Source organism: Saccopteryx leptura, chromosome 4 (genome assembly GCF_036850995.1).
Source record: "Saccopteryx leptura isolate mSacLep1 chromosome 4, mSacLep1_pri_phased_curated, whole genome shotgun sequence".
In the NCBI taxonomy this organism is placed as follows: Eukaryota; Metazoa; Chordata; class Mammalia; order Chiroptera; family Emballonuridae; genus Saccopteryx; species Saccopteryx leptura.
In genome coordinates, this window is record NC_089506.1 from 26,863,173 (window position 1) to 26,886,675 (window position 23,503).

The 23,503-nt window shown below is 39.2% G+C and overlaps 1 pseudogene; it reads left to right on the forward strand.

Annotated features, from left to right (window-relative positions):
- LOC136404125 (RRP15-like protein) overlaps positions 1-23,503 on the forward strand; it is a 95,264-nt pseudogene that overhangs the window by 63,457 nt on the left and 8,304 nt on the right.

Below are 23,503 nucleotides of genomic sequence, written 5' to 3' on the forward strand. Positions count from 1 at the left end.
CCTAGAATGTAATCCCTCTTCTCCTGAAACAACGTGATCTCTCTTCCTTTTAAAACCTTTTGGCGCGAAAGCCCTCCCCCAAAACATATTAATACAATCACGCCCATCCCAAGCAATCACCTGGGCGACAGGCTTCCATGTGGGCAGCGCCATCTTTAACAAAGTGAGCATAATATATTTTGTCTGCCCAACAGGAGGCTGTAGGTTGGGCAGAGGGGGGCCTTTTAAACAAAAAGGACAAAAAAAGAGAAGAAAAACTCACAGACACTGACAAGTGTGGTGACTGTCAAGGGTAGAGGAGGGTAGAGGAGACATAAATGGTGATGGAAAGACTGGCCTTGGGGTGCGAACACATTATACTATAGTGTTGTGGAATTGAACACCTGAACCTGGATAATTTTCTTAACCAATGTTACCCCAATAAATTCAATAAAAACTAAAGAAAAGCAAGCTCTGTTTCAAGGCTTAATTTCACAAGCATAATGCTGTCTTAAAATAAAAAATAAATAAAAACATACAGTGGAGCAGAGAGGAATATGTATAAACAAATGACTGAACAGATGATTAGTTATTTAGAAAAGGTAGAGAAGTTTCTTCTGGAAATACACAAGTGTGTCCCGAATCAATGCATTGGGCTACACGGTTCATGCCATATTCTTGTCAGGTCTCTTTGTCTTTTCATCTTATTTAGGCTGAAACAAATGATGTACATGCATCATTTTCCCTGAAGCTCTCTCAAAGATGTCTATCATAAAGCAGTTGCCAAACTCTTCTTTCCAGTATCTGATTTTAATTGGTTCATCTCTTGTCATTGAGAAATCACTTTGTTTAGAACTTTCCCTTTTATCCCTATTCACGCAAATATAATTAATATGTTTCCTGCCAAGGCAGCAACATAAAATATAACTTTTTTGGTGGTGTTAAAAATTACCAGCTTAATACTGAGAATAAATGCTGTACATTTAAAATGCCGGCAATTGGAAAGGAAATATTTTCTGGATGAAGTAAATTTTTATTTGTTTTCATTTGTATGATCTTTAACATCCTCCATTCTTATTTCATCACTAAATTATAACACAGTGTTAAAAATGATTCGCTATGTAGTGTTCCAGGCTCTGTCCCTGAAATTCAAAAGTGTTTCATATAAGCTATCTTGGAGACTTTTCCAGTAAAGCCCCAGCTCTACATCAATCAGGTGTACCCAATTTGACTTCCCTGTACAGTGGGACACTCCTCCTTAACAGCAGGGCTGGTAGCTTCTTTGAGACTACTCTTGAGGACGCTATGAGGATTTTACTTATTGGTACCAAGACCAATCGCCACCAGAGGAAAGACACGAACAACACACAAGTTAATTGCAAGAATCACACAGACAGTTTATTACTCACAAATCCTATGGCATGCCTGGATACAGCTTACTGGGGCCCTGTTGGTGTGTGTGCTCCTCTTGGCTGTCCTCGGTCAGAGCGGTGTGGAAACAATCCACATTCAACGTTGGAGTCTGGACGACTGGCTGCAGCTCAGGTCCCCTTGGTTTAAGTGCCCTTCCTGGCATGCACCTTTTAATAGGTATTAATCTATGGGATTATCAACATCAAGCCACTTTGGGGGAGTTCCTCACAGGGAGCTCTTTTTTATGTCAATCTGCAGAATTGTCACATCAAGCCACTTTTAGGGAGTTCCTGGCAGAGAGCTCCTTTTATCTATGTATAATTTCACACACACACTGACTGAGCCCTGCGCAGAGGGCATGGTTTGCCTATCACATCTCTATACATAGATTAGTTTCTAGCTCAGAGGATACAGCCTTATTCACTGGTCTTAATGGCTTTTAATATTATATCCTAATTTATTTCTACATATTTTTTATATTTCTGTATGTATCTGCATACTTATTTACCATAACATTTTACTAGGTATTACTGTAACAGATACCTATTCTTTCCTTCCTTCATTCATAACTATTCATTGAAAGCTCACCACAGTCCAGATACACTGTGCAGCCTGGGTAACACCAAGATGAGAACAAAGTGCCTCTTCCGTGATGAGCTCACTCTCTGAAAGAGAAGACAAATACAAAGAAAAGAATATATATAGATATACATCATGACATGCACCTGTAGATAGCCAGGGGACTCAGTGGCCACTGCAGTTTACTTTGTCCCAGATAGTCAGGAACAGCTTCGACAGAGGTGACATGACATGTAAAGGTGTCCAAGTAAAGCCATTTATACTTCCTTTATATTTAATATTATATCCTTAACATCAAATGATGAAGTAGAAAAAAATATTTTTAAATTAAAAAAATTAAAACTGAACATTCAGGCCCTGACCAGTTAACTCAATTGGTTAGAGCATCATCCCGAGATGCCAAGGTTGGGCACACACGAGCAGCAAACAATGGATGCACAACTAAGTGGAACTACGAATAGATGCCCCCCCCCTCTCTCTTCCTCTCTCTGTCTCTCTAAATTCATCAAAGCACCATCCAGCAAAAGCTTGATTCAAAGAATGGCATATGGATCTGTGGCATTCACTGGGAAGTAGAGCTCATTATGAAGCAGATCCATTTTGGCTGGTAAATTGCTTACAAACTTTTTTTTTTCCAAATTGTTTGAAATCAGGGTTTTGTTCCAAGTCAACCTTATATTCTATCTCGGACATGAAGCTGAGATGTAAACTGAATCTCAGCCCTCTATTCCATTGCTCTGCTCAATTGTGTGTTCCTGGATTCACAACTGTTTTCATTATGATACCATCATAAAAAGTCCTGCTGTCTGATAAGGCAAGAACCCCACTTCTTCAGATTTCCTGCCTATTCTTGGCTCTTTGCTTTTCCAAATAAATTTTAGAATCATATTATCTTGTCCATATCAAGTTCATAAAAAACTTTTGGGAACTATTTCAAATTAGATTGACTATATGGGTAAACTTGGTTAGAGTTTATATTATCCTAATATTCTCCTACATGAAAATAATGTGCATTTCCCTTTATTTGAATCTCTGAAATATCCATTAATACAATTTTATAATTATCTCTTTTCTACTGGATTCCCAACTCTTCTCTTTTCTTCTCTCTATTTTTTTTAAGTGAGGAGAAAGATGGTGAGACATACAGACAGGAAGCAAAAGAGATGATAACAAGCATCAACTCATTTCTCATATGTGCCTTGATGAGGGTGGCGTGGGGAGTGACTGCAGCTGAGCCAGTGACCCCTTGCTCAAGCCAGTGACCTTGGACTCAAGCCAGCAACCTTTGGGCTCAAGTCAGTGACCATGGGGTCATGTCTATGATCCCATGCTCAAGCTGGCAACCCCATGCTCAAGCCAGCAACCCCATGTTCAAGCTGGCAACCCCATGTTCAAGCTGGCAACCCCATGCTCAAGCTGGCAACCCCATGCTCAAGCCAGCAACCTCAGGGTTTCAAGCTAGCAATGTCGAGGTTTCAAACCTGGGTCCTCAGCATCCCAGGCTGATGCTTTATCCACTGTGCCACTGCCTGGTCAGACTTTTCCTCTCTTTTCTTTAGAATTTTGAAAATAACCTCAACACCAGAGATTCTGCAACCACATCTACACAGCCACGTCCACACACATCTCTCAAGACCCTACTTTCTGTTAATGCCTCAGGCCAGTTTAAGTTCAACACCCTATTGTTTTCCTCTGAAGCCTTCTCTGATAAGTTTTATAGCACTGTGATCACTTTCCAGCTCTTTTTCCCTTCCAGGCATATGGCTACTTGACCTAGGTATGTAGGTGTGATGAGGGCTTTTCATTGAGCTTTAGTTGCATGCTCTTTAATTGCTTCCTGTTACACATTTTGTCTTTCCATAACAGCCTATGACTGCTCTCCCCTTTGTAATTCCTCCTCTGTGTTTAGCAAAGGGCTTGACATGAGTTAGATTGGCATTCAAAACCATTTATTAAAGGAACAAAAGGCTCCAACAAATGCTTCTTTTGTCCATAAAGTCTCTCAATTCTAGAGCCATCCCACTCATGAGGATCAGGAGGAAAGAAAGCGCTCCTGTCTCACTGTTAGTTCCTCTCCTGGACTTGTCAACAGCGCTTTCTTCACACCAAAGAAAAATAATCTATCATTTAGTATCAAACTATTTGCTTTTCAAATTGAATTTATCAGAATAATAAATCATAAAAGAAAGGCCATGAATCAAAAATGCCACCTGAATACATCCTGTATTTTTTTTTCCTCAGCACAGCCCAAAGTGACTGCAAGTCAGAATGAATCATCAGATAATCAACACAAAAGGCCTCATTTAAGTTTATTATTCACAGCAAAAGGCTCATGCTGAGTCCTGATGTACCTCAGAACTTTGGTCTGCAGAGATAATAAAAACAAAAATCTGTCCAACAAACCTGGAGAATGCAGGGCCCTCCCTGCACTGGTCCGGCCTACCACGGCATCTCCTGCTCAGACTCGCCCGCAGGACCTCCTCTGTGGGCTGTGCCACCACGAAGGGTGGTCATCTGTGCCTTGGCCAAACAGCACCGCTTCCTACTGAGATGCTCTTTATTCACCCTCAAAGTCAGATAATACACTGTTTTTTATATATAAAGATCCCCACCCCACCCTACTTGAGAAAAGAGAATTCACTTATTCAGTGACACCCGCATTTAGCAAACATTATCGAAGGTCTGCTCTGTCTGCAACAGTGTGTTTGGTGCTCTGGAAAGACAGGGTGGAGAAGATCAGATGAAGGGGAAGGACGATGTTGTACATGTGGCTGGTTAAGTGAAATGCAACAGATGTCACAAAGCAGTACAGAAGGTCTCTGCTTCCCCTTTTCCTGAACAGATGCTCTGAGCAGCACATAATTGTAGGGCAGGGGTCCCCAAACTATGGCCCGCGGGCCGCATGCGGCCCCCTGAGGCCATTTATCTGGCCCCCGCCGCACTTCCAGAAGAGGCGCCTCTTTCATTGGTGGTCAGTGAGAGAAGCATAGTTCCCATTGAAATACTGGTCAGTTTGTTGATTTAAATTTACTTATTCTTTATTTTCAATATTGTATTTGTTACCATTTTGGTTTTTTACTTTAAAATAAGATATGTGGCCTGACCAGGTGGTGGCGCAGTGGATAGAGCATTGGACTGGGATGCAGAGGACCCAGGTTCGAGACCCCGGGGTTGCCGACTTGAGCGCGGGCTCATCTGGCTTGAGCAAAAGCCCACCTGGTTTGAGCAAAAGCCCACCAGCTTGAACCCAAGGTCGCTGGCTCCAGCAAGGGGTTACTCAGTCTGCTGAAGGCCTGTGGTCAAGGCACATATGAGAAAGCAGTCAATGAACAACTAAGGTGTTGCAATGCGCAATGAAAACTAATGATTGATGCTTCTCATCTCTCTCCATTCCTGTCTGTCTGTCCCTGTCTATCCCTCTCTCTGACTCTGTTAAAAAAAATAAATAAATAAGATATGTGCAGTGTGCATAGGGATTTGTTCATAGTTTTTTTTATAGTCCGGCCCTCCAACCGTCTGAGGGACAGTGAACTGGCCCCCTGTGTAAAAAGTTTGGGGACCCCTGTTGTAGAGTAACAAAAGTGCTCTGGAAGCCAGGAATTGGGGAAAAGGTGTTGTCTTTGTAGACAGCAGGCCTTTAAGCCAGTTTTACTGTACCACAAACTAGCCCCCCAACAAGATGACATACTTCTCTCGGTAGCTGTCTTCTCATCTGCAAAGTGAGAGAAAGTTAGGCAGTGATTTCTAACTTCACCTTCAGCTTTGCCTTTTTATGACTCTATGAAACTGAATCAGAAAGTCAACCACTGTGGAAAAAATGTTGCATTCTTCACCATTAGTTCTACATTAAATAAATCTTGGTTATGATGTACCATCTGGCAAATGCCAACTCTCAATCTTGGTAATAATTTGAAACAGTGAAATTTTATTTGGAGTCCAGTAACTAGGTATAAATGTAAACAATATTCTGTACACAAGACTACACAAGAGATCTAGAAATAATGTAAAAGTTAGACTTCGAGTAAATTTAATTACCCTTATACAAAAAAATGCTAATTTTGAGATATACTTCTTTTTTTTTATAACAATTTTATTTTTTTAATGGGGTGACATCAATAAATCAGGATATATATATTCAAAGATAACAAGTCCAGGTCATCTTGTCATTCAATTATGTTGCATACCCATCACCCAAAGTCAGATTGTCCTCTGTCACCTTTTATCCTGTTTTCCTTGTGCCCCTCCCCCTTCTCCCCTTCCCCCCTCCCCCCCCCCGCAACCACCACGCTTCCATCAATGTCTCTTAGTTTCACCTCTATGTCCCACCCACGTATGGAATAATGCAGTTCCTGTTTTTTTCTGATTTACTTATTTCGCTTCGTATCATGTTATCAAGATCCCACCATTTTGCTGTAAATGTTCCGATGTCATCATTTCTTATGGCTGAGTAGTATTCCATAGTGTATATGTGCCACATCTTTATCCAGTCATCAATTGACGGGCTTTTTGGTTGTTTCCATGTCCTGGCCACTGTGAACAATGCTGCAATAAACATGGGGCTGCATGTGTCTTTACGTATCAATGTTTCTGAGTTTTGGGGGTATATACCCAGTAGAGGGATTGCTGGGTCATAAGGTAGTTCTATTTTCAGTTTTTTGAGGAACCACCATACTTTCTTCCATAATGGTTGTACTACTTTACATTCCCACCAACAGTGGATGAGGGTTCCTTTTTCTCCACAGCCTCTCCAACATTTGCTATTACCTGTCTTGCTAATAATAGCTAATCGAACAGGTGTGAGGTGGTATCTCATTGCAGTTTTGATTTGCATTTCTCTAATAACTAAAGAAGATGAGCATCTTTTCATATATCTGTTGGCCATTTGTATTTCTTCCTGTGAGAAGTGTCTGTTCATATCATCTTCCCATTTTTTTTATTGGATTGTTTGTTTGTTTGTTGTTGAGTTTTATGAGTTCTTTGTATATTTTGGATATTAGGCCCTTATCTGAGCTGTTGTTTGAAAATATCATTTCCCATTTAGTTGGCTTTCTGTTTATTTTGTTATCAGTTTCTCTTGCTGAGCAAAAACTTCTTAGTCTGATGTAGTCCCATTCATTAATTTTTGCCTTCACTTCTCTTGCCTGTGGAGTCAAATTCATAAAATGCTCTTTAAAACCCAGGTCCATGAGTTGAGTAACTATGTCTTCTTCTATGTATTTAATTGTCTCAGGTCTTATGTTTAGATCTTTGATCCATTTTGAGTTAATTTTTGTACAGGGGGACAAACTGTAGTCCAATTTCATTCTTTTGCATATGGCTTTCCAGTTTTCCCAGCACCATTTATTGAAGAGGCTTTCTTTGCTCCATTGTGTGTTGTTGGCCCCTTTATCAAAAATTATTTGACTATATATATGTGGTTTTATTTCTGGACTTTCTATTCTGTTCCATTGGTCTGAGTGTCTATTTTTCTGCCAATACCATGCTGTTTTGATTGTCGTGGCCCTATAATATAGTTTGAAGTCAGGTATTGTAATGCCCCCAGCTTCATTCTTTTAATTTAGGATTGCTTTGGCTATTTGGGGTTTTTTATAGTTCCATATAAATCAGATTTTTTTTTGCTCTATTTCTTTAAAAAACGTCATTGGAAGTTTGATGGGAATTGCATTAAATTTGTATATTGCTTTGGGTAATATAGCCATCTTGATTATATTTATTCTTCCTAGCCAAGAACAAGGTATATTCTTCCATCTCATTATATCTTTTTCGATTTCCCTTAACAATGGTTTATAGTTTTCATTATATAAGTCCTTTACATTCTTTGTTATGTTTATTCCTAAGTATTTTATTTTTTTTGTTGCAATCGTGAAGGGGATTATTCTTTTGAGTTCCTTCTCAGTTGTTTCATTGTTGGCATATAGAAAGGCTATTGACTTCTGTATGTTAATTTTGTATCCTGCAACCTTACTGTATTGGCTTATTGTTTCTAGTAGTCTTTTTGTGGATTCTTTGGGGTTTTCGATGTATAGGATCATATCATCTGCAAAAAGTGATACCTTTACTTCTTCTTTTCCGATATGGATGCCTTTTATTTCTTTGTCTTGTCTGATTGCTCTGACTAGAACCTCTAGTACCACATTAAATAAGAGTGGAGAGAGTGGACAACCCTGTCTTGTTCCTGATTTAAGGGGGAAAGCCTTCAGTTTAGTGCCATTTAGTATGATGTTAGCTGATGGTTTATCATATATGGCCTTTATCATGTTGAGATATTTTCCTTCTATACCCATTTTGTTGAGAGTCTTAAACATAAAATTGTGTTGTATTTTATGAAAAGACTTTTCTGCGTCTATTGATAAGATCATGTGATTTTTGTTCTTTGTTTTGTTGATATGGTGTATTACGTTAACCGTTTTACGTATGTTGAACCATCCTTGAGATTCTGGGAAGAATCCCACTTGATCATGATGTATTATTTTTTTAATATGTTGTTGTATTCGATTTGCTAGTATTTTGTTTAGTATTTTAGCATCTGTATTCATTAGAGATATTGGTCTGTAGTTTCCTTTTTTTGTGCCATCCTTGCCTAGTTTTGGTATGAGGGTTATGTTGGCCTCATAAAATGTGTTTGGAAGTATTGCTTCTTCTTCAATTTTTTGGAAGACTTTGAGTAGAATAGGAACCAAGTCTTCTTTGAATGTTTGATAAAATTCGCTGGTATAGCCGTCAGGGCCTGGACTTTTATTTTTGGGGAGGTTTTTAATGGTTTTTTCTATTTCTTCTCAACTAATAGGTCTGTTTAGGCTTTCTGCTTCTTCTTGACTCAGTCTAGGAAGGTTGTATTGCTCTAGGAATTTATCCATTTCTTCTAGGTTGTTGAAATTAGTGGCATAAAGTTTTTCATAGTATTCTACAATAATTCTTTGTATATCTACGGTGTCCATGGTGATTTCTCCACTTTCATTTTGGATTTTGTTTATATGAGTTCTTTCTCTTTTTTCCTTGGTAAGTCTTGCCAAGGGTTTGTCAATTTTGTTGATCTTTTCAAAGAACCAGCTCTTTGTTCTATTAATTTTTTCTATAGTTTTACTGTTCTCTAATTCATTTATTTCTGCTCTGATTTTTATTATCTCCTTTCTTCGGCTGGTTTTGGGTTGTTTTTGTTCTTCTTTTTCTAGTTCCTTAAGGTGGGAAGTTAAGTGGTTCACTTGGGCTCTCTCTTGTTTGTTCATATAGGCCTGAAGTGATGTGAACTTCCCTCTTATCCTGCTTTTGCTGCATCCCATAGATTCTGATATGTCGTATTGTCATTTTCATTAGTCTGTATATATCTTTTGATCTCTGCACTTATTTCTTCTTTGACCCATTCATTTTTTAAAAGTATGTTGTTTAGTTTCCACATTTTTGTGGGATTTTTTTCCTCTTTTTTGCAGTTGAATTCTAGTTTCAAAGCTTTATGATCAGAAAATATGCTTGGTACAACTTCGATTTTTCTGAATTTGCTGATGTTGTTTTTGTGGCCCAACATATGGTCAATTCTTGAGAATGATCCATGTACACTGGAGAAAAATGTATACTCAGTCACTTTGGGATGAAATGTCCTGTAGATGTCTATCATATCCAGGTGCTCTAGTGTTTTGTTTAAGGCCACTATGTCTTTGTTGATTCTCTGTTTGGATGACCGATCTAGAGCCATCAGCGGTGTATTGAGGTCTCCAAGTATGATTGTATTTTTGTCACTTTTTGTTTTAAGGTCAATAAGTAGCTGTCTTATATATTTTGGTGCTCCTTGGTTTGGTGCATATATATTAAGAATTGTTATGTCTTCTTGATTCAGTGTCCCCTTAGCCATTATGAAATGGCCATTTTTGTCTCTGAGTACTTTTCCTGTCTTGTAGTCAGCATTATCCGATATGAGTATTGCTACGCCTGCTTTTTTTTGGATGTTATTTGCTTGGAGTATTGTTTTCCAGCCTTTCACTTTGAATTTGTTTTTATCCTTATTACTTAGATGAGTTTCCTGTAGGCAGCATACAGTTGGATTTTCTTTTTTAATCCATTCTGCTACTCTGTGCCTTTTTATTGGTGAGTTTAATCTGTTTACATTTAGTGTAATTATTGACACTTGTGAGTTCCCTATTGCCATTTTATAGATTGCTTTCTGTTAGTTTTGTGTCTTGTTTGCTCCTTCTCTTTCGTTTTTCTATCTTTTGTTTTTATTTGGTTGTATTCCATACATCTTTCCTCTGTTGCTATCTTTATCTCATGTGCTTCTGTGGTGGTTTTTTCAATGGTGGTTACCTTTGAGTAATGAAAAGGGTCCCTACCCTGTTCATTGTAGTGAACTATTTTGTGAGTACTTTTGCACTCCATCATCCTTTGCTACTGTTAATCTCCATCTTCTCCCCCCTTTCTTTTTGTTGTTGTCACAGTTTTAATTTGGTTTTATTGTGTTCTTCTTGGAGCTTTTACTTGTGGCTCTGTTTTTTTTTGTTCTTTGTATCTGATTGGAGAACCCCCTTTAGTAATTCCTGGAGTGGGGGTTTCCTGATGATAAATTCCCTCATCTTTTCTGTATCTGTGAATGTTTTTATTTTTCCTTCATATTTGAAGGATAGCTTTGATGGGTATAGTATTCGTGGCTGAAAGTTCCTCTCTTTCAGGACTTTAAATATTGGGGTCCACTCTCTTCTAGCTTATAGAGTTCTGCTGAGAAATCTGATAATAATCTAATGGGCCTCCCTTTATATGTTGTATTCTTCTTTTTCCTGGCTGCCTTGAGAATTTTTTCTTTGCTGTTGGTTTGTGTCAATTTCATTATGATATGCCTCAGAGTAGGTTTGTTGGGGTTTAGAAAACTCGGAGTTCTGTTTGCTTCTTGAACTTGAGGCTTTAGTTCTTTCCACAGGCTTGGGAAGTTCTCATCTATTATTTGTTTGAGTATGTTCTCCATTCCATTTTCTCTCTCTTCTCCCTCTGATATACCTATTATTCTTATGTTATTCTTTTTGATGGAGTCAGATAATTCTTGTAGGGCTATCTCATTTTTTTAAATTTTTGAGTCTCTTTCTTCTTCTCTCTGTTGTGCCTCAAGTTGCTTGTCTTCTATTTCACTAATCCTCTCTTCTATCTGACCTGTTCTATTAGCTAAGCTTGTTACTTCATTTTTCAGCTCGTGAATTGAGTTTTTCATCTCTGTTTGATTTGTTTTTATAGTTTCAATTTCCTTGGACATATATTCTTTGTGTTCATTGAGTTGTTTTCTGAGCTCCCTAAATTGCCTTTCTGTGTTTTCTTGTTTATCTCGGAGGATTTTTAGGATTTCTATCTTGAATTCTCTGTCATTTAGCTCCAAGGTTTCCAATATATTAAATTTTTTCTCCATAGATTTTTCCTCATCTAGCTGTGTTACCTCTCTTTCTTTTGTATCCATGATATTCGATTTTCTCTTCCTTAATGGCATCTGAGGGTGGTTTTGTTGATAATATTAATGAGATTTAATAAGGAATAAAAAGTTTAAAAAATTGAAAAGAGTTGTTTTTTTTTAAAAAAGATTAATAATGAAATAAAGAAAAATAAAATAAAATAAAAATTTTTTAAGAAGGAAATTATTCCCCCCTCCTTTTTTCCTCTCCTCTCCTCTCCCCTCTTTCTTGAAAAAATCTTGTGGTGAACTGTGAATTATAACAAACAATGCCTGTAATGGAGGCCCTGAATTGGGGAAAAGTAATAAAGGGACAAAAAAAAAAAAAGAAAAAAAAAGAAAAAAGAAAAAAGAAAGGGTGTATGGACCCACAAAAAGTGAATAAGGAAAAAATTTGGGTCAAGAATAAAATGATTTGCTTTTAGGTGTTGGTTGACTAAGAGTTATGATGAGAGGAATAAGAGGAAAACAGAAAAATGGGGGGACAAATTAAAAAATTACTATTGTATTTAGTGAAACAAGAACTAGATAAAATGGAGAGCCAGGGATGGGAGCACTGCTAGTGAGTTAAAAAGGTGAAGTAAAAACCCCCCAAAATGCCACAAACATAAGTTTGAGTCCCAGATAAGATAATTTGTTTGTTATTGAGGTTTGAATGAGAGGAGATGTAAAGGAGAAAGGAAGAAACTAATATAGAGGGAGAAAAGAAAGAGAAAGAGAGAAAAAAAAGAGGGAACCACTAAAAGAAGAAAAAAGAAAAAAGAGGAGAGAGAGAGAGAGAGAGTTAAGGGTTTTGGAGTGCAACCCTCATAGAGAGAAAGGAAGAGGAAAGAAAACATAATGGGAGATGTAACACTTATGGGTAGTGTAGTTCAAGGAGAGGAGCGAGTAAGACCGGCAGAGAGTTAATCAGCCAAATTGGAGGAGGAAAAAAAATATCAAGAATGAAGATAAGAGAAACAAATGAACAAATATTATAAAATGGGATAGGTTTTAAAATCTACAGATTATTCTTGATTTTGAGAGGTTATCTTCTTGCTTTTTCTTTTCTCTCCCTCTTCCTAGTCGGTGACTCTGTACCCCGGGTTCTGCCCCTTTAGCACTCTCAGGTAGAGGTTTGCAGTTGATAAGTCTCTATGGCAATGTCATGTATTGTGCTTTAGTCTCATTGGCAGTCGAGGCTCATTAGCATTTATAGGCTCCGACAGTGAGAGAGTCCGTGTTCCTGGAGCCTTTCTCCTAGTCTTTCCTTCCTCAATTAGTAGCCTGATAATCCAGCTATGGGGTTGCTGCTGCCTCTGCCTGGATAGTAAGAGGCTCAAAGAGCTGGCAACTCCCCACTCTATTTCCACTCAGCACAGGGCTCTGGGTAAGGCTCAGTCAGTCAGAGCTGCTAGCATAATCAGGTGGGGTTTCCACCCACTCAAAGACCTCTGGCTCTGCCACTCTGTCCGGTAACACAAGCGGGCGCCCACTTCCGGGGCGCTTGGAGGAAACTCTCGCTCACTATCTGCGCACGCAGACCAGGATATCCGGCCAGCAGTCTCACGCTCTGAGTGAAACCCCCATCCGCATGGAAAAGTTGCAGCGTTGGAATTGGCTCTCGCTCCGTCCCCGTGCGCGGCTTTTGCAAGGTGTTGGGGCAGCCCGAGATTCCACTTTGGCCCACACAAAGGCCCCTGACTCTATCCCTCTGTGCGATAACACGGGCGCGCACTGCCGAGGCACTCGGAGGAATCTCTCGCTCACTATCTGCGCGCGCAGACCAGGATATGAGGCCGGCTGCGTTCCATCATTGGAATTAGTTCTTGCTCCCTCCTGTGCGTGGCTTTCCCAGGGTGCTGGGGCTGCCCAGAGATTCCACCCTCGGCCCACAGAAAGGCCTCTGACTCTGCCTCTCTGTGGGGTAACACGGGCACCCACTCCCGGGGCTTAGGAAGAAATCTCTCGCCCACTATCTGCGCACCGACCAGGAGATCGGGTAAAATGGCTGCTCCGCTTGTCTATCTTTGTTTAGGTTTGGCGCGAGTGTTAGCTTGTATTGCCCGGGTTGCCACAGGATCAGTTTTTCCTCGGCTTGGATCTCCGTGCCACAGCCTGGTTCGGCCGTTTGTGCCGCGGCCTGGATCTATTCACCCCCTTTGCCTGCCTCAGTTTCTATATTCACGGATCCCAGAGAAAGCCGCCCTGTTTAGGTTAGTGAGGAAGGCGGAGCATTTCTTACTCCCTATATCCTTTGGCATTTGGTTATATATTTAGCCAATTTTTCGCTCGACCATACCTTCGGGTGTATTGTGAAACATCTGGAGGCTCCAAGGATAGGTTTTTCTGTTTCTGGTTGAAGATCTTGTTGAGTTTTGGGGGAGATTTATCGGTATTGCTTCCTACCCTGCCATTACTCTGACCGATATACTTCTAAATAAAGCATTTACTTTATTCTTTAAACTAAAGCAATTTGTTCAGAAAAATTAAATTATCAAAGATTTAAAATTTCTTCTTGATGCATGTCTAAATTTTATAGAATAACTATGATTACTTTAGTAACAACATAAAACATTTTAAATTTATTTTTCAAATAAGTGTTTTTATGAGGAGTTTTTTGATGGGTCTAATATCAGTAAACTGATAGTGAGTGATGCCTCTGAGTTTCTGAAACTATCGTATCCCAAACCAAACAATCACTGGGCCTTCAGCTTAGAATCCACCAGCATTCAGTCTATGCAGCATATTTGTCTCTGACTTCTGGATCAGCCACTGCCCCGCCAGAGTGAAAAGTTCACTGACCACTATGCCCAGTGCCCAGTCACAACAAGGTGACTGTAAAAACAGCAGGCACCTTCTTTTCCTCCATTTTTATAAGATATTCCCAATAGTCCTCTCTCCCAATAGTCATCTCCATTTTCCTCTGAAGCCAGCACCAATCCTGTCCTCTACCTTTCCCCAAACCTCCCCAACTCTCCCTCTATAAAACTGCAGCTCATTAATTAAAATTTTTTCTCAGTCTTTACATTTCTCTTCTCTTCATATTACCTCATCTTCTCTTCTCCTCAACTGACACCTGCCAGTGTTTTGAGGTTCTACTTCCTCTATCACCTCTGAGGTAGTGGCAGCTTATTTTTCCATATCTCATACTTTTGAACAAGAGATGGATCTCGAGTCACTGTGCTATCATCCCTGTTTTCAGATCATTATTTTGTTAATTATAAAAGCCTATCCCTTCGAGGCTCATGACACTCAGTTATATCCTCTTCTTCTATCAACTATTTTCATTTATCATGCCTCTGCTAACTCCTCATTCATCAGAAACTCTGGTACCTCGGACAAGCTTCCTTCCCACTCCAAGCACTGAGCTTATTAGGAACAACATTAGCATCTATTTCCCTGACTCATCCAAATTTGCCTCTCAGTTCCCCACCTCATTTCCAAGGACATTCTCCCCTGTGCCTTGACCATTTTATTATTCACAACTGCTCCGCCTTCCAAACTTCAATTTAAACATGTCATTTGAACCACAGCCTTGTTCTTTAAGTTTGCTTCTTTTGCAATGTCCACTACTACCCACTTTGAAAATTCTCTTCCTGGATTGCTTTAACTCTGAGAAAGATTTCTAGTTACCCTCTAATACTTGGGTTCCCCTCTTCTTTGATAAGAGAAAACTTGACTGTTGTTTTGGCACCTGCTCATCTGGAATAAATGTCAAATTTCTCAACTTCTCCTTCAGTTAGTAGAGGTCAGGTGACTACTTGGTGCAATTTCAGGGAGAGGCTTTAGAGGACAGGAACATGCCATACTGTTCTTTCCCCTTTCCAGCTTCTTAAAAAGTAGGCAATGGATGGAAATGCAAAAACCCTTTTGCCTTGTACAGTGACCTTGGGAAAGGAAGTCGCACACAGCTGATGAATCAGACAGGATATTAAGAATAACAGTAACCTTCACACATAGACAGTCCCTAAACTTATTGAATGTTGCGAGAGAAAAGTTTCTCTCTTGCATAACCTATATAGGTATTGTTATTGTGGATTTGCAATTATTTTCTTTTGGTTTTGATTACTCACAGTTGAACCTAATCATAGTTAATATACCAGTTACCTGATTTCTCCATGCCTGTTGCTGAAGAGATTACCACTCATACTGGCAAAAAGGCAAATAACACAAAAGGTGACTTCCATGTAAATTTATGATCCAATATCACATGGTCCTTAAACACTATTGAAAAGTCATTCTATATTTCTCATCAGCTCCTTCTACTACCCTCCAAGAGTATATCACACCTCCTCTACTCTCTTCAAACTGTTCATTTTTTAACAACTACTTATTTTACTAGTAAAATAATAATATAATCCATTAGACAGGACCTTCTTCATTTTTAAGATATTGTAAAGCCAGTAGCCACGGCCAACATCACAGCCGCCTGGCCAATGTAGGCTCGCATTTGATTCAGACAGATGGTAATGAAACAATGGAGCCAAGAACTGGTGTGCCATTAGCTTTAATCCTAGCTTGCACCTGGCGGGCAAGAAATACACACAGTGGAAAAACACTTCCCTTTCCATTCAGGGCTCCCAAAGCCACTGACTTATCCAAGTTCCCTAAAATCAAAGGTATCTACCCTACCGGCCTTATTCACCTCTGTTCCCCATCTCCTTCTCTCTGCACAAACTCTGCATAAACTGGCTTCTCCTTCAGCACTCCACCATCTTGGCTGCTTCTCCTCTCCTCCATGTAACCTTTCTCTTCTCTCCTCCAGCCTGGGATCCTCTGCCCCATTTTATAGTGTAGAAATCAAAACCTTTAATCCAATATACAAACAAAGAAGTCTCTGATACAAAGTCACTTATCTGAGGCATAATGGGATTCCTCATGAGAGTGCACCACCCCACATCATGCAAGAGTCAAGGGTGTGGGGAAAAGCTTAGTCTTAAAACTTTAAGCGTTAGGCTATAAAGACCCTGCCTGCTTACAGCCTGTCCCCCACACTCAATGCAAACTATAAGTGAGCAAACATATATATCATATTTACAAACTTATTTGACCAACAGATATCAAACAAGTAAACCTACCTTACTTGTCATTCTTCTAAAAAGGACTAATCCCTCCAATAAACTTCTCAAGAAAAACTGCACTGTCAGTATTGCTTCTCTATTGCACACTCAGCCTCTCAACCTCTAAGAGCTTCTTTCCAAAGTTTTAAGGATGAGTACTACTGCTGTTGTTTTAAGTATTTAAGACTTTTACCTTTTTGAGAAAGAAAGAAAGCTCATTCATATCCTTTTGACTGTAAGATATCACTTTTTTTCTCTTCTTTTCTATCTCTTCCATTTTGTTGTCATTCTATTTCTCAAAGAAGCTATCCATTCTTTCATTCTCTTGCTTCTTCCTTTTCTCTCACATCTCCACACATAAAAAGATGGGGTCTAATCTGCCATCCCACTGAGGAGCTCTTACTAATGACACCATTGGCTGCCATGTCACTATGATCAACAGATATTTTTCAATCCTCACCTTGATTGTCTAGAAGCAATGGGTATTGATGTTCACTTTGTCTTTGACCTTCTCTTTGTTTTTGTGAGCCAACTGTATCCTGCTTTTCTTTCTACATTTCTGGTCATTTCTTTTCTATTCCCTTATTTATTTATCTATCAGGCATTAAACACTAGATTTTGGCCCTGGCCGGTTGGCTCAGTGGTAGAGCGTCTGCCTGGCATGCGGGGGACCCGGATTCGATTCCCGGCCAGGGCACATAGGAGAAGCGCCCATTTGCTTCTCCACCCCCACCCCCTCCTTCCTCTCTGTCTCTCTCTTCCCCTCCCGCAGCTGGGGCTCCATTGGAGCAAAGATGGCCCGGGCGCTGGGGATGGCTCCTTGGCCTCTGCCCCAGGCGCTAGAGTGGCTCTGGTCGTGGCAGAGCGACACCCCGGAGGGGCAGAGCATCACCCCCTGGTGGGCAGAGCGTCGCCCCTGGTGGGCGTGCCGGCTGGATCCCGGTCGGCCGCATGCGGGAGTCTGTCTGACTGTCTCTCCCCGTTTCCAGCTTCAGAAAAATACAAAAAAAAAAAAAACACTAGATTTTTTCAAGACTTTCTTTTTTTTAATTTTTTTTTAGAGAGGAGAGAGAGAAAGAGAGAGAGAGAGAGAGAGAAGGGGGAGGGAGGAGCAGGAAGCATCAACTCCCATATATGCCTTGACCAGGCAAGATCAGGGTTTTGAACCGGCGACCTCAGCGTTCCAGGTCGATGCTTTATCCACTGCACCACCACAGGTCAGGCAAGATTTTCTTAATATGTCTTTTCCTTTTTCTTCTGGGGGAATTTTATTCAAAATCATAGCCAAATTTACCACCTAATTACAAATAGTTTCTTTAGAACTCCAGAACCATTTGAGTTGATATATATCTATCCTTTATAAGCATACTTAGCACACATTAAATGCCATGTAAGTATCAGTAATAACTTTTATTATATTTCAACTGCATATTTGATATCATATCTTGGAAATAACAGAGGTACCTTAAGCTTAGGATGTTCAAAACACATGTACTTCTTCAGCCATCATATATGGTATTCTTCCAATGTTTCTCTTTCAGTAAAATCCACCACCTACCATCTAGTACAAATCAGAAAATTAGAATCTTTTTTTTGTAGTACTCCAGCCTGCTGGGAACTACCAGTGTTACATGGAAGAATCCTGCTCAAGACACAAATTAATGTCAAGAGGAAGAGGGGGAGGCTTGCCAAGGGAGGCAAAGACGACTTCCTGAATTTTCTCCTCCCTTAGCTTTTATTGGTCAGAAGCAGAATAGAGATAACAGGATTACCAGGGAGGAAGACCAGGTGATAAGGGGTAAGAATGATTAATGGCCACTTGCTGACATGGAGAAAGGGCTAATTTGGGTCAGTACATTCTTTTTCTTTTGCTAATTAATAAGCACAAAGGAAGGGACAATCTAGAACCTCTAAGCTAATTTTCTAAAGCCAGATTACATGCATTCCTTTGTGTCTACACAAAGGCCACTCACTCACAGAGCTTCTTGGTATTTGTATCCAAGAGACATTCACTCAAGGCTATAAACTGAAGTTCTCCAATCCAAGCCATAGAGGGTTCAAGGTTAGATGGGTGATTCCCTACATTTTTTCATATTTTATGTTGTTGGTCAAATAAGTTTGTAAATATGATATATATGTTTTCTCCCTTATACTTTGCATTGGGTGTGGGGAACTGGCTGTAAGCAAGCAGGGTCCTTATAGCCTAAGGCTTACTTTTAAGACTAAGCCTTTCCCACCCTTTTAATACTAGTATCTTCTCAAAAATAAGTTTTTCCCCAGAGCCTTGACTGTTGCATGATGTTGAGTGGTGCACTCTCATGAGGAATCCCATTATGCCCCAGATAAGTGACTTTGTATCAGAGACTTCCTTGTTTGTATATTGGATTAAAAGTTTTGATTTCTATACTATAAAATGGGGCAGAGGAGCCCGTGCTGGAAAGGCCACATGGAGGAGAAGAGAAGCAGCCAAGATAGCGGAGTGTTGAAGGAGAAGCCAGTTTATGCAGAGTTTGTGCAGAGAGAAGGAGATGGGGAACAGAGGTGAATAAGGCTGGTGAGGTAGAAACCTTTCATTCTAGGAAACTCGGATAAGTCAGTGGCTTTGGGAGCCCTGAATGGAAAGGGAAGTGTTTTCCCATTGTGTGTATTTCTTGCCCGCCAGGTGCAAGCTAGGATTAAAGCTAATGGCCCACCAGTTCTTGGCTTTGTTGTTTCATTACCATCTGTCCAAATCAAATGTGAACCTTCATGGGCCAGGCAACTCTAATGGTGGCCATGACTACTGGCCATACACTAGGTAATTCTTATAGTTCTTACTTGGCTTAAGAAAGTCTTTTTGATGCTCCCTTACTTGGTCTAAGTTCCCATACTAGGTCTCCCAGAGCACTCTACACCTCTTATCCATAGCTTGTCATTATCTCAATTTACTATTTGTAAGACAACTTGATTAATGTGTACTTTTCCCAACATACATAAAAACAAAAGGTTTATTCATCTTCTTATGTAGGCTGTAGCAAAGCTCTTTGGCACCTAGCTAATGGTCAATAAATATACACTGAATGGATGGATAAATGTCTAAAGTAACTTACCTCCTATGAAGCCTGTCCAGAAAGATTTCACCTCTTGTTTTCTTTCTTTTGATTTTTTTTTCTCTGTGAAATCTCCTGGAGTACGCAATGGTTTTCACAATCACTTTACTGATTCTATGGCTGAACTTAAAAGTAAATAACATTTTTAAAGGAAGAGAAGTATGAAAATAATTGATGATTCATTACTTGAATTATGTGTATGTGAGCAGAAAAGTTTCCTCTCCTTTTATTAGTTCTTTTATTTTTTTCTTTCTCTTCTTCCTCTTTACATTAAAGGCATTTTCTTTGAAGGGAAAAGACTCCCCAAGGGGGCGTCAAAGAATGTATGTTTTAGGAGTGTGAAAAGAAGTCCTGATAATCATTTACATCTGGGATGGTTGCCAGATAACGGTAGGATACTTATGAATAGAACTTCAGGTACTTTAAATGCATGAATAAATTAAGTGTAGTCTGTGGTAGTGCCCTTGTCCAGTGTTGTAGCCAGGATTCCTTACTCCAAGAAAGCATAGTATGGAATGAAGTCTACCAATGGAGGGCAGCATTCTTAGTTCTTTAGCTGAATGAGGAAAAAATAACACTGTTGGAAAGTATTGCAAATAGGGCTCCTTATACGATTAATTTATCAATGAGGGCAAAAAACAATAACGGATAACCTTAAAAAAGAAATATTCATCAAAAGCTAAGGGGGATCATATGGTTTTGTGGATGAAATGCACTAGAGCTGAGCACTGATAGATAGAGCTTAATAAACTGAGAGTGTTAGGAACAGAATTCTGGGCAGGAGAAGTAGTGAGAAACATAGGTCTGAAAGAGCATGGTATTTTATAAGAGGCAATAAATAGGGCAATCTAGCTGAATTTGTGAATTGATATAAGACAGTGGTTCTCAACCTTTTTAATGCCGTGACCCCGCAATACAGTTCCTCATGTTGCGGTGACCCCAAACCAAAAAATAATTTTGGTGGCTACTTCATAACTGTAATTTTGCTACAGTTATGATTCGGAATGTAAATACCTGATATGCATTATGTATTTTCCGATGGCTTTAGGCGACCCTGCTGGGGTCACGACCCACAGGTTGGGAACCGCTGATATAAGAGAAAAGTGGGGGATCCAAATTTGTTAAATTGTTGACTAAGGATATTTTAAGGATATGAACTTTTTTAGAAAAAAATTAAGCAGACAAAAAAAACCCCACAGACAGAACAGGAGGAATTTTACCATTTAGTCACAAATATGTGCTGAAAGAATTGCAAAAGAAGGAAGAAACTAATTGTTTATTGAGTACGTAATATGTATTAGATTACAGTATACACTTTACATGAAACATGTCATTTAACCTTTAAAAATATTAAGATTGATCAATTAGCAATATTTTCAGACAATGGGTATTTAGATTTACATTGTAAAAGATCACAAGCATAGTAAACAGTGAACTAAAGATTTGAATCTGGGTGTGTAAGATTATAAAACATTTACTTTTCTACAATTTACCAATTTTTTAGTAAAGAAATGTGAAAGTAGAGGCTCTGGGTGGTTGGCTCAGCGGTAGAGTTTCAGCCTGGTGTGTGGAAGTCCCAAGTTCAATTCCTGGTCAGGGCACACAGCAGAAGCACCCAGCTGCTTCTCCACCCTTTCCCCTCTCCTTCCTCTCTATCTCTCTCTTCTCCTCCCACAGCCAAGGCTCCATTGGAGCAAAGTTGGCCTGGGTGTGAGGACAGCTCCATGGCTTCCACCTCAGGTGCTAGAGTGGCTCCAGCCGCAACAGAGCAATGCCCCAGATGGGCCGAGCATTGCCCCCTGGTGGGCATGCCAGGTGGATCTGGGTTAAGCACATGTGGGAGTCTGACTGCCTTCCCGCTTCTAACTTCAGAAAAATACAAAAATTTTTAAAAAATGTAAAAGTAGAGAAGAAAAATAAAATTTATATTATGAAATATAACAAAAATTTGGTCAATGTTTGAAAGTTAATATAAAAGAAAAGTAGAGTTGATAGATAATTTTTAAGTGATATTTTAAGCCTCAGTAACTAAGAGAGAGAAACAGAGAAAAAAAATTTAATTAGGAAATGATAAGCAAGATTTTAAACATGTTACACATGGTGTGATGAAGGGACATGTCATTATGTTAAGTGGAAGACACAGAACAGGACAAATAAAGAAGTGAAGACATTAAATTAGGAGTTACAGCTAATGACAGCCATTATGACTTTACCCCAGTGGTCCACCAATGTCCATCCTTTTAATAATTAATTAAATGAACAAGTATTGAATTAGGCCTGCTTTGAAATACAGCCTTTTAAGTTGCCTTCTAACCAAAAATCATGATTGGTAGACCCAAAAGATTAACATCAAGCTGGACTTTCTCTAATTTTACTTTCATCTGTTGCATCTGAACTTTGACTTTGTCTCTTAAAACAGGTCTCTGCTTTGCATGCCAGTTTCAGTAACTGGGATCTGTTCCTTTACCTGAGCCTAAACCAGTTTCTTTCAGAAGTCCCATATTTTCTTAGACCAAGAATTTTAATCTCTTTTTCTATGCTTTCAGGATCAAACATGCTGCACCAAATTCAGATAAATAGGCTGTAATCTTGACATACGATGCTAACCCTTGCTGCCCATCTCACTGTCAACAGTTTTGTGTCCCCATACAGGACCATATACTGGATCATTTAAATCAGCACCTTACATGCTACATTAGCTCTATCTTCAAAATGTAAGAAAGAAACAAACAAAAAACCTGCTCTTGACTCCATTGTAGCTTTTAGCCTTTGTAGCAAATAGTTTTTATATACCATAAACACTTAAAGTAACACAAATTTCTATATAAAATTTTAATCGTGTTCTCTGACCAACCAACAGCTGCAAGAGAGAGTGGACTAAAGTTCTTCACTTGGAAATGGAGAATGGGAGGTGTTTCCAGTCTGGGAAAAACATAGGATGTGAATTGAGAAGTTGGAGCATAGGCACCAATCTCCCAGTGTTCTCCCAGCATAATTTTAATCAGTCAAATATCAGAAATCGTCACAATCACTGCAGATGTCCTTTGAGTCCCAGAGAGCCATAGGATCCAGAATCGTTCCTATCTATACACAAACAGGAGTGGACAAATGTTTCATGGGAACAAATTGCAGTCAGGACCTGGACAAATATGAACCACATAGCAGACCCTTGGAAATACCAGCATGACAGTTACACAGGTCATTTCATTAACCTTGAAATAATGATACTCTACATTTTATACAGTTGAAAATTTGGGACTCTGTGCATTGGATTATGGTAGAGTTTTCTGAAAACATGCTCCATTTCTATTACTCTTTGACCCCCTGTAATCTGGTTTTACTCTCACCAATTTCACTGAAACTGCCTTTGTCAAGGTCACCAATGATAACCATAGTGTTAAATAGACTGGACAATTTATTTGTCTTTATTTTACTTGACCTGTATTCAATATACTTGACCACATCCTCTTTTTTTCTAACACACTCCTATCTTGGCTTCCATGACAACATCCTCTTTTTGCTTTTTTCTTATTTCTAGGACCATTCTTTCTCAAATTACTCTGATGTCTTAGCTTCTTCAATCTGACCTCTAAATGCCGGAGACACTTCTCTGTGTCTATGTGATCTTATTCACTTCTACGGATTTAAATAGTATATTTATACTGATTATTCTCAAATTTATATTTCTTGTATAGAATATTTTTTTGCATTTTGAGATTGCATAGGCAATGGCCATGTGCACTTGATTTTCTCATAAACACCTCAAGTTTTATTAAAACAAAATTGTATTATAATCATTCTCATTATCCCACTCTTTCTACCTGTCTGGAGAAATACCTCCTATTTCCAAATTTTCCATCTAAGCATTCTCAAGATGCTATATTCAAAATTAAGATGTCATCCTTGATTCTTTTCTCTCCCTCTTTCCTATACAGAATCCATTTTCTTTTCTTGTGTGTTAGTTATATTTTAGAGTCATCCAC